Below are 8,222 nucleotides of genomic sequence, written 5' to 3'. Positions count from 1 at the left end.
TGCATAGAAGATATTGGCATGCCTAGTTTAGTATCATCTGCAAATACTGAGATTGTACTCAATATCCCCTCCTCTAGATCATTTATGAACAAATTAAACAGGATTGGTCCCAGGACAGAACCCTGGGGGACCCCACTTTCCACACCCGCCCAATCCGAGTACTCCCCATTAATCACCACCCTCTGTACTCTCCCCTGGAGCCAGTTCTCTATCCAGGTACTCACCTTATGGTCCATACCTACCTTCCTTAGTTTGTACAGTAATCGTTTGTGGGGAACGGTGTCAAAGGCCTTTGCAAAGTCCAGATACACCACATCCACAGGCTTACCTTTATCTAAGTGGCTGCTCACTTCATCGTAGAAGGTTAATAGATTGGTTTGGCAAGAACGATTTTTCATGAATCCATGCTGATTACTACTTATAATACCGTTTTTATTACTAAAGTCTTGTATGTGGTCCCTTAACATCCCCTCCAAAATTTTGCAGACTACAGATGTTAGGCTGACCGGCCTATAGTTACCCGGGATATATCTCGGGCCCTTCTTGAATATTGGTACCACGTTGGCTTTTTTCCAATCAGCTGGCACCATACCCGTCTGTAAACTATCCTTAAAGATCAAGAATAATGGTCTGGCAATCACCTGGCTGAGCTCATTAAGAACCCTCGGGTGCAAGCCATCCGGTCCCGGGGATTTATTTATGTTAAGTTTCTCTAGTTTAGCTCTAAGTCTATCTTCTGTTAACCATGGCGGCACTTCCTGAGGTGTATTATTTAGTTCGGCCTTACAAGCTGGGTTCGTGTAGCCCCCCGATTCTTTTGTGTAGACTGAAGAGAAGAAATGATTTAACACTTCCGCCTTTTCTCTGTCCTCAGTGGCCATATTTCCTTTATCATCTTTTATGGGGCCAATGTGTTCTGGCCTCGCTTTCTTACTGTTTATATACTTAAAGAACTTCTTGGGGTTCTTTTTACTTTCCTCCGCTATATGTCTCTCGTGTTCTATTTTAGCCGCCCTGATTTCATCTTTACATTTCTTATTACACTCTTTGTAATGCTTAAATGCTGCCAATGACCCCTCAGCCTTGTATTTTTTGAAGGCCTTTTCTTTAGCACTAATATACATTTTTATGTTGGAGTTTAGCCATCCAGGGTTTATTTTTGCTCTTTTAAATTTATTTCCCTTTGGAATGCACTGGCCAATCCCCCTGTTTAGTATGCTCTTGAAGCGCTCCCATTTTTCCTCCATGTTCTTTGTTCCCAGGGTTCTATCCCAATTTATATTTTCTAGCAGCAAGCGCAGTTTAGGGAAATTGGCTCTTTTGAAATTCAGTGTCCTTATATTACCCCTCTGCTTCCTATTACTGTAATTAATACTGAAACTTATTGACCTATGGTCACTGTTCCCTAAGTTGTCCCGTATTTCTATATCCGTGATCAGGTCTGTATCGTTGGTAATCAGTAGGTCAAGTACCGCATTGTTTCTTGTCGGTGCTTTCACCATCTGACCCATAAAATTGTCCTGCAAAACATTTAGGAACTGCCTAGCCTTGGCTGAGTGCGCGGTTCCTTCTGCCCAGTCTATATCTGGATAATTAAAGTCCCCCATTATAATGACATTTCCCATCCTTGCTGCCAATCCTATCTGTAACATGAGGTCCGCCTCCCCCTCCTCCCTCTGGTTGGGGGGCCTATAGCATACGCCCAATATTACCTTCCCCGCCGTGCCATCCCTTTGAAGCTCTACCCATAGGGATTCTGCCTCGTCCATAGCTCCATTATTAATATCATCCCTCATATTTACCTGTATACTGTTCTTAATATACAAACATACCCCTCCCCCTTTTTTACCTTCTCTATCTCTGCGATAAAGGGAATACCCCTGAATGGTTGCCATCCAATCATGAGAGCTGTCAAACCAAGTCTCAGTTATCCCCACAAAATCTAAGTCCTCCTCAAACATCAGCAGCTCCAGTTCTCCCATCTTGTTGGCCAGGCTTCTGGCATTGGTATACAAACCTCTTAATTTTGATCGGTTACATTTATCCTCATTTGATGTTTTTAGGCTGCTCTCTTGATTTTTCCCCATACCCACCCTGGGTATAGGAGCTCCGAACACCCTACTGCTAATGCCCCCATTTCTGCCCTCTGAAACTTGCTTTCTACTGGCTAATTCTACATCTGTACCCTCCCCCCCATTCCCTAGTTTAAAAGCCCCTCTAACTTTTTGGCCATCCTCTCACCCAGTACGGCTGCACCCACCCCATTTAGGTGCAATCCGTCCCTACCAAAGAGCTGGTGACCGACTGAGAAGTCAGCCCAGTTCTCCAGGAACCCGAAACCCTCCTTACTACACCAGCTCCTCAGTCACTCGTTAACTTCCCTTATCTCCCGCTGCCTCTCTGGTGTGGCTCGAGGTACAGGTAGTATTTCGGAAAATACTACCTTGGAGGTCCTAGTCCTCAACTTAGCGCCTAAGTCCCTGAAATCGTTTAGGACTCTCCGTCTTCCTCTGCCTATGTCATTGGTACCCACGTGTACCATGACAGCTGGGTCTTCCCCAGCCCCACCCAAAAATCTGTCCACCCGATCCGCAATGTGCCGAACCCGAGCGCCCGGCAAACAACAGACTGTTCGGCGCACACGGTCTTTGTCACAGATTACACTGTCTGTCCTTCTAATAATTGAGTCCCCTACCACCAGCACCTGTCTTTCCTTTCCCTTTCTCCCGGCCTCACTGGAGGAGTTCTTCCCCTGGCAGCTAGGGGCGTCCCTCTGCTCCAGCAATGCTGGTCCCTGACTGGTTTCCCCAACATCACACAACGGGGCGTATCTATTGGGGTGCTCCAGCCCAGGATCAGCCTCCTTGCCTTGTCCCCTTCTACCCCTCCTAACTGTCACCCCTCTACTCTGCTCTGATGCCTGCACCTCCGATACTCCGCCCACCTCTGTGCAGACCCCTGCCTGCACCTGACTGGTACGATCCTGGCTCTCCTCCGGTATGGACATTCATCTCAGTGTTGCCAGCTGCTTCCCTAGATTCAGGACCTGAGCTTCCAGGGAAGCAACGTGCTTACATTTTGCGCATTTGTATTCGCCCTCGATCACATGTCTGAGGAACGCATACATATTACAAGATGTACACCGAATCGCATCTCCACACCCGCCGGGCATTGTACCTACTATCTAATCTAATGGGGATTCAGTGATTTAAGTATATCCTATGCGGCTATTTCCTGGCTTCCTAAAGCTACCTTCTCACCCTCTGGTGTTCCGCTACACTCACTTGACACTCAGTTGCACAACACTCACAATCTCACAGCCCGGTCAGTCTCACGACACTCCCAGTCGCACCACCCGGTCAGTCGCACAACACTCCTGTCGCACACACTCACAGTCTCACAGCCCGATTTAGTTGCACCACAATCGCACAGCCGGTCAGTCGCACATCACTCTCAGTTGCCCAACACTCAGTTGCACAGCCCAGTCAGTCGCACCACACTCACAGTCGCAAGGACACTCACCAGTCGCACGGACACTCACCAGTCGCAAGGACACTCACCAGTCGCAAGGACGCTCACCAGTCGCAAGATGCTCACCAGTCGCAAGGACCCTCACCAGTCGCAAGGACACTCACCAGTCGCAAGATGCTCACCAGTCGCAAGGACACTCACCAGTCGCAAGGACACTCACCAGTCGCAAGGACGCTCACCAGTCGCAAGATGCTCACCAGTCGCAAGGACACTCACCAGTCGCAAAGACACTCACCAGTCGCAAGGACACTCACCAGTCGCAAGGACACTCACCAGTCGCAAGATGCTCACCAGTCGCAAGGACACTCACCAGTCGCAAGATGCTCACCAGTCGCAAGGACACTCACCAGTCGCAAAGACACTCACCAGTCGCAAGGAAACTCACCAGTCGCAGGGACACTCACCAGTCGCAAGGATGCTCACCAGTCGCAGGGATACTCACCAGTGGTAAGATGCTCACCAGTCGCTAGATACTCACCAGTCGCAAGGATGCTCACCAGTCGCAGGGATGCTCACCAGTGGTAAGATACTCACCAGTCGCAAGGACACTCCCAGTCGCAAGGATACTCACCAGGTACTCACTGAGCCTCAGTGTTTAACCTCAGTCACCAGTCCTGTGTGTGTGTGTGTCCCTTTAAGCCTGACACTTGCTTAGGCTCCTGCCTCCCTCCTCTGTCACTTGCCGATCAGTCTCCCCTCAGCTCCTCTCCCTGCCAATGGCCAGGTCAGGTATTTTGCGTCTCCTCTGCCCCCCTGCCCTCTCTCTGTCTGCCCGCCCTTGCGGGGGGGGGGGGTTACCTCACCTCTTGCTGCCCGCACACCACGCTCTTACCTCTGGGGGAGGGGGGTTCTCGCACCGCTCTTCTCAGGAGGGGGGGGGGGGGTTCTCGCACCGCTCTTCTCAGGAGAGGGGGGGTTCTCGCACCGCTCGCCTCCGCTCAGGAGGGGGGGGGGGGGTTTGCACCGCTCGCCGCCGCTCTTCTTAGGAGGGGGGGGGGTGATCACACACACTCACTCGCTCACACACGCTCTCCTCTCACACGTCCGCCTCTGCTCCCGCGCTGCTCAGCCTCTGCTCCCGCACTGCACCAGTCAGTCAGTGTAGTGCTGTGCTGTGATTATAGTGGGGCCACTGAAGTGTATTGTATACAACACGTCTGTGTCACCCCACTGATCCCCCTTTTTTTTCATTGATATATAGACATTTTTTCCTTTTCAATTATTTATTTTTTTTTTTTTTTAGCAGCATCAGGTTCTGTTGCTGAAATATTAGTACTTCCCTCTGTTTGTCGCAGGTGGTAGTGCGTCCTGTGTCAGCAGCAACTTTGTTTTTTGTTTTTTTTTTGCGCAGCAGCACTAATAATATTAAGGGCATAATTGCTGCTCCCCTTGTGCATCTCAGGCACTATTCATTCAGCTCCAAAAGTGGGTGTTTATTTTGGTGGTGAACCCGCACCAATAATATTAGGGCCATAATTGCTGTACCCCCTTGTGCATCTCAGGCGCTCTTCCTTCTGCTCCAGACGTGGGTGTTTTTTTTTTTGGTGGTGAACGAGCACCAATAATATTAGGGGCATAATTGCTGTACCCCCTTGTGCATCTCAGGCGCTATTCCTTCTGCCCCAGCAGGGGTTTTCTTTTTTTTGGCTTTATTAATTTTTTCTTTATTAATAAAAAAATTATAATAAAACGGTTTATAGTGCACCAAGCACAAAAGTATTGCACCCAAGCACCATATTCCCTTTCCACACTCTATACTAAAAAGTTATAAAAATCCCCCCAAAAAATAAAACACAATAATAAAAAAGTTTATCGTGCACCAAGCACAAAATTATTGCAACCAAGCATCATATTTCCATCACACATTCTATAATAATCAGTTATAAAAACCACCCCAAAATCCCCATCATGTCCGAAAGGCCAAAAAGGAGAGGCAGACGCTCACAGGCCACTAAAAGAGGCCAAGCAGCCTCTGTGTCCACAGTGAAAAGTAGTGGCTACAGACATGGTGCATCCTCTGCAGGCCGGGCACGCTTGTCCTTTTTTTCCGGTGCTGGTCGTGTTATTGAGCCACAACATGCACAAGAGTTGGTGGAGTGGATAACTAAGCCATCCTCATCCTCTGTCACACAGGCTCATACTAGTTTGCCTTCCACCGCAGCTGCCAAAGTGGACCGTTCCACAGGCTCCTTGTCTACAGCTACTCCTTCCATAGCCTCACCATCATGCATGAGGGAGTCACCTAAATTATTTGATCAGAGTATCAGTTGCATGAAGCTGGAGGATGCGCAACAACTTGAATGCTCCGATGTTGGTTCCCAGATTGAGGAAGGGAATAACGTGAGCCTAGAGAGAGGGGGTGACAATGAGAGACATAAAACTAGCAGTCACGTTGCCACAGCTGCAGCATACTGCCAAGTTTGCTCTAGTGATGAGGAGGGAGGGGGTGATGAGGTCACTGACTGTACTTGGGTATCTGAGAGAATAGAGGAGGAAAGTGAGGAGGAGGAGGTGGCACAACTCCAGCGAAGCAGGATGTGCTCCAGGGGCCACCTTGAGACCCCGTTCACACTGGGGCATTCCGACTTGCCGGGGCGACCTCATAGGCCATGGCGCGCAGCTCGCACCACGACCTCGGAGCGGCCGGCACGGACTTCATAACATTGAAGTCAATGCAGGTTGCTCCAGGTCGCCCCAAAGAAACTACGGACCCTTTTTCTAAGTCGGAGCAACTTGTGTCGCTCCTATTAGAACGGGTCCACAGCTTCTCTATGGCAGGCGACCTGTTCTTTAGTCCTCAGTGCCCAGGGATGTTAGGTTTAAGCAACCACCAACAGCATCTCCATCATATGGTGCAGGATTATCTAGGGGCAAGAGCAGACTTGGAGACAGTTCCAACTGAGCATCCACTGGGTTACTGGGTCACGAGGATGGACCACTGGCCAGAACTTGCTCAATATGCAATGGAGCTACTGGCCTGGCCTGCTTCCAGCGTACTTTCCGAACGGACATTCAGTGCTGCTGGAGGTTTTGTGATGGACAAAAGAGTGTGTCTGTCCACAGACTCTGTTGACCAGCTGACTTTTATTAAAATGAACCAGTCCTGGATCAACAGCAGCTTTCAAGCTTGAATTTGCTAGGGGTCTGCCATCCCTTGAAGACTGCATATGCTGCCTATCCTATTCCTCAATCTTCATAATGCTAGCTTCCGATAATGTTTCTAGTTTAGGGCACCACCAACCCCCAAGGCCTAATTTTTCTGCACTTGTATTACAGGTGCATGCAATTTCTTTTTTTTTTTTTCAATAACAATATTGAACAGCCATAATAAACATGTACAGTATTAACAATAGCAATATAACATCTTTGATATAACTGTACAACAGGTACAAATATTACATCGTCATGACAAGTTGTATTGAGATTAGTGCAACAACATTGAATAACTGAGTCAATTCAAGAGGTGCAGTGAGGGCATCCAATTTGATGCCCCCCCCCCCCTCGTATGAGACAGGACCAAAGACAGATGCCTGTCTCAAGGAAGGCCACTGGGGCCAAGGAAGGAAGCAAAGATAGAAATTAAAAGAAAGGTGCAGAGGGAAAGAAGGAGATGGGGGAATAGAAGAAAGAGAAGGGGGAACGGGAGGGAGAGGTAATGAAGGTTTATTGGCAGGTGGTACTTGATCAGAAAGCTCATTGTAGAAATGTAATCTAAAGTTCCAGGTGGGATATGAGGATTGATTAACAGACTACTAATCCTCAATCAGCTTTTTGAAATCCGGGGAAAGGGTAAATATCAACCATGGTCTCTACAAATCATGGAAGGGTCCACTGTTTTCTTTTTTGATGGCCAGAGTTTCCTCCATCTCATAAATGGAAGTCACCACATCCACCCAATTCTCAGTCGAGGGAACGGATTTGGAGTTCCAGTGTTTAGGAATGAGAGATTTGGCCGCATTGAGTAGATGTCTCTTTAGGGACTTTTTATATGACCTGTATGAAAGTTTGTTAATGTGCAGTAAGCAATTTGCTGCGTTGAATTCTAAGGTAGAACCAGTGATATGTTTGATTAGAAGCACCGCCTTATTCCAAAAGGTTTTGATTATGTCACAATTCCACCAAATGTGTAAAAAAGTGCCTGTGTGAGCTAGACATCTCCAACATCTTCCAGAGTATTGAGGGGACCATGTCCTCATTTTTGCAGGTGTTATGTACCATTGCGTGCGGATTTTAAATGATGTTTCTTGAGTTTTTGTGCTCAGGGAGCATTTGTTTGTGAATACACAAGCCTTCTCCCATTCCCTGTCAGAAATTTTGCACGACAAATCGTGTTCCCACAATTTCTTGTATTTGTTGACAGAGTTCGGCGGCGGGGCTAGAAGCCACTTATATGCCATCAATGTAGTTTTTGTATCTAATCTGTGCCCAGCAAGAGTAACTGCAAGGGGTTGCGTTTTTCAGGCACCACCAACAACCAAGGCTCAATTTTTCTGCACCTGTATGACAAGTACATGCAATTTCAAATTTGTATAGAATTTTTACCAGCAGGGCCTGTTCCTGTGTCCAGCAAGAGTAGCTGCATGGGGTTGCGGTGTTCAGGTACCACCACAACCAAGGCCCAATTTTTCTGCACCTGTATGACAAATACATGCGATTTCAAATTTGTATGGAATTTTTTACAGCATTGCTCG

Source organism: Pelophylax lessonae (assembly GCF_965119305.1).
Source record: "Pelophylax lessonae genome assembly, chromosome: 11".
Taxonomy (NCBI): domain Eukaryota; kingdom Metazoa; phylum Chordata; class Amphibia; order Anura; family Ranidae; genus Pelophylax; species Pelophylax lessonae.
The sequence above is the reverse complement of the archived record's forward strand: the minus strand, read 5'-3'. Positions refer to the sequence as shown.